Source organism: Cinclus cinclus, chromosome 23 (genome assembly GCF_963662255.1).
Source record: "Cinclus cinclus chromosome 23, bCinCin1.1, whole genome shotgun sequence".
Classification (NCBI taxonomy): domain Eukaryota; kingdom Metazoa; phylum Chordata; class Aves; order Passeriformes; family Cinclidae; genus Cinclus; species Cinclus cinclus.
Window position 1 is genome coordinate 7,465,113 of NC_085068.1, and position 3,678 is coordinate 7,468,790.

Sequence of the window (3,678 nt, forward strand, 5' to 3'; positions counted from 1 at the left end):
GGACGGAGCCACGGGGCTGGGAGCAGGGACAGCACAGGGTCCGGGATGAAATCCCCAATTCCAGAGGTGCTGGGAGCTCCAGGATGCACCCAGAACAAAAATCCCCAATTCCAGAGGTGCCGGGAGCTCCAGGATACACCCAGAACAAAAATCCCCAATTCCAGAGGTTCCAGGAGCTCCAGGATGTGCCCAGGACAAAATTCCCCAATTCCAGAGGTGCCGGGAGCTCCAGGATGGGCTCAGGACAAAATTCCCCAATTCCAGAGGTTCCAGGAGCTCCAGGATGTGCCCAGGACAAAATTCCCCAATTCCAGAGGTTCCAGGAGCTCCAGGATGTGCCCAGGACAAAAATCCCCAATTCCAGAGGTTCTGGGAGCTCCAGGATGTGCTCAGGGACAGGAACAGGGACAGGAAGTGCTGTCCTGACAGGATCTGGGATGAAATCCCCAATTCCAGAGGTTCCAGGAGCTCCAGGATGTGCCCAGGACAAAAATCCCCAATTCCAGAGGTTCCAGGAGCTCCAGGATGCACCCAGGACAAAATTCCCCAATTCCAGAGGTGCCGGGAGCTCCAGGATGTGCCCAGGACAAAATTCCCCAATTCCAGAGGTGCCGGGAGCTCCAGGATGAACCCAGGACAAAAATTCCCCAATTCCAGAGGTGCCGGGAGCTCCAGGATGCACCCAGGACAAAATTCCCCAATTCCAGAGGTGCCGGGAGCTCCAGGATGAACCCAGGACAAAATTCCCCAATTCCAGAGGTGCCGGGAGCTCCAGGATGTGCTCAGGGACAGGAACAGGGACAGGAACTGCTGGGGTGAAATCCCTCTCCTGCATCTGCTGAGCTCCATCCCCACCCTGGAGGTGCCAAACGGGATCTGCTGCATTCCTGGGATTGATGGCAAACCCCAAATCCTGCATCTCTGGAATGTCCCTGAGCCTCTGGAATGTTCCTGAACCTCTGGAATGTTCCTGAACCTCTGGAATGTCCCTGAGCCTCTGGAATGTCCCTGTGCCTCTGCAATATCCCTGTTCCTCTGGAATATCCCTGTTCCTCTGGAATGTCCCTGTTCCTCTGGAATGTCCCTGAACCTCTGGAATGTCCCTGAACCTCTGGAATGTTCCTGAACCTCTGGAATGTCCCTGTTCCTCTGGAATGTTCCTGAACCTCTGGAATGTCCCTGTGCCTCTGCAATATCCCTGTTCCTCTGGAATGCCCCTGAACCTCTGGAATATCCCCGAGCCTCTGGAATATCCCTGTGCCTCTGGAACGTCCCCGAGCCTCTGGAATGTTCCTGAACCTCTGGAATGTTCCTGAACCTCTGGAATATCCCTGAGCCTCTGGAATGTCCCCGTGCCTCTGGAATGTTCCTGAACCTCTGGAATGTTCCTGAACCTCTGGAATATCCCTGAGCCTCTGGAATGTCCCTGTTCCTCTGGAATGTTCCTGAACCTCTGGAATGTCCCTGTGCCTCTGGAATATCCCTGTTCCTCTGGAATGCCCCTGAACCTCTGGAATATCCCCGAGCCTCTGGAATATCCCTGTTCCTCTGGAATATCCCCGAGCCTCTGGAATATCCCTGTTCCTCTGGAACGTCCCCGAGCCTCTGGAATGTTCCTGTTCCTCTGGAACGTCCCCGAGCATCCCCCTGCCGGGCTCTCCATGGAATCCAGGGCTGAGGATGCGCCGAGAGCTTCCCAGGAGCTGCCATTCCTCGAGTTCCTGAGGGAATAAATGGATTCATTCCTTTTTTTCCTGCCAGCTGGAGCAGCTCTGTGATTATTCCCGTGAGGAGCTGGGATGGGGAGGGCTGGGATGAAGAGATGGGAAACAAACAGCTGCAATTCCAGAGGTTGGGAATGTGAAATTCCCACAATTCCAGAGGTTGGGGAAGTGAAATTCCCACACTCCAGTGGTTGGGAATGTGAAATTCCCACAATTCCAGAGGTTGGGGAAGTGAAATTCCCTCAATTCCAGAGGTTGGGGAAGTGAAATTCCCGTAATTCCAGAGGTTGGGAATGTGAAATTCCCACAATTCCAGAGGTTGGGGAAGTGAAATTCCCTCAATTCCAGAGGTTGGGAATGTGAAATTCCCACAATTCCAGAGGTTGGGGAAGTGAAATTCCCGTAATTCCAGAGGTTGGGAATGTGAAATTCCCTCAATTCCAGAGGTTGGGGAAGTGAAATTCCCACACTCCAGTGGTTGGGAATGTGAAATTCCCACAATTCCAGAGGTTGGGGAAGTGAAATTCCCTCAATTCCAGAGGTTGGGAATGTGAAATTCCCTCAATTCCAGAGGTTGGGGAAGTGAAATTCCCACAATTCCAGAGGTTGGGAACGTGAAATTCCCACAATTCCAGAGGTTGGGAACGTGAAATTCCCACAATTCCAGAGGTTGGGGAAGTGAAATTCCCTCAATTCCAGAGGTTGGGAACGTGAAATTCCCACAATTCCAGAGGTTGGGAACGTGAAATTCCCACAATTCCAGAGGTTGGGGAAGTGAAATTCCCGTAATTCCAGAGGTTGGGAACGTGAAATTCCCACAATTCCAGAGGTTGGGAACGTGAAATTCCCACAATTCCAGAGGTTGGGAATGTTCCCTGGAGCTGCTCCCTCCTGCCAAACCAATTCCATGCCCTGAGCGTTCCCACAGGACAAAGCTCCGCTCTTTTTTTTTTTTTTTTTTTTAATTTTATTTTTATTTTTAAATTTAATTTTTTTTTTTGCCCCAAGATGTCTCCAAATCCCACCTGGAAGGGAATTCCACACCCAGGGCTGAGCTCCGAGAGGAACAAACCCGGCCTGGAAACGTTTTTAACAAACCTGGAAATGTTTTTATCAAGCCTCAAAATATTTTTATCAAACCTGAAAACATTTTTACCAAACCAGAAAATACTTTTACCAAAACAGAAAACATTTTTATCGAACCTGAAAATAATTTTATGAAACCTGAAAATATTTTCATCAAACCTGGAAATCTTTTTATCAAACCAGAAAATATTTTTACCAAACCTGGAAATATTTTTATCAAACCTGGAATTATTTTTACCAAACCAGAAAATATTTTTTATCAAACCTGGAAATGTTTTTATCAAACGAGAAAATATTTTTACCAAACCTGAAAACAATTTTACCAAACCAGAAAATATTTTTTATCAAACCTGGAAATATTTTTATCAAACCTGGACATTTTTTTATCAAACATGGAAATATTTTTACCAAACCAGAAAATATTTTCATCAAACCTGGAAATGTTTTTATCAAACCAGAAAATATTTTTACCAAACCTGAAACCATTTTTATCAAACGAGAAAATATTTTTACCAAACCAGAAAATATTTTTTATCAAACCTGGAAATCTTTTTATCAAACCGGAAAATATTTTCATCAATCCTGGAAAATATTTTTATCAAACCTCAAAATATTTTTATCAAACCTGGAAATGTTTTTATCAAACCTGGAAATATTTTTATCAAACATGGAAATATTTCTACCAAACATAGAAATATTTTTATCAAACCTGGAAATATTTTTATCAAACATGGAAATATTTCTACCAAACATAGAAATATTTTTATCAAACCTGGGAATATTTTCATCGAGGAAATTTGAGAAAACTGAATTTAGGAACCACCCCACCCTGGCAAACACCACCAGAAACAAAACGAAACAAAACAAA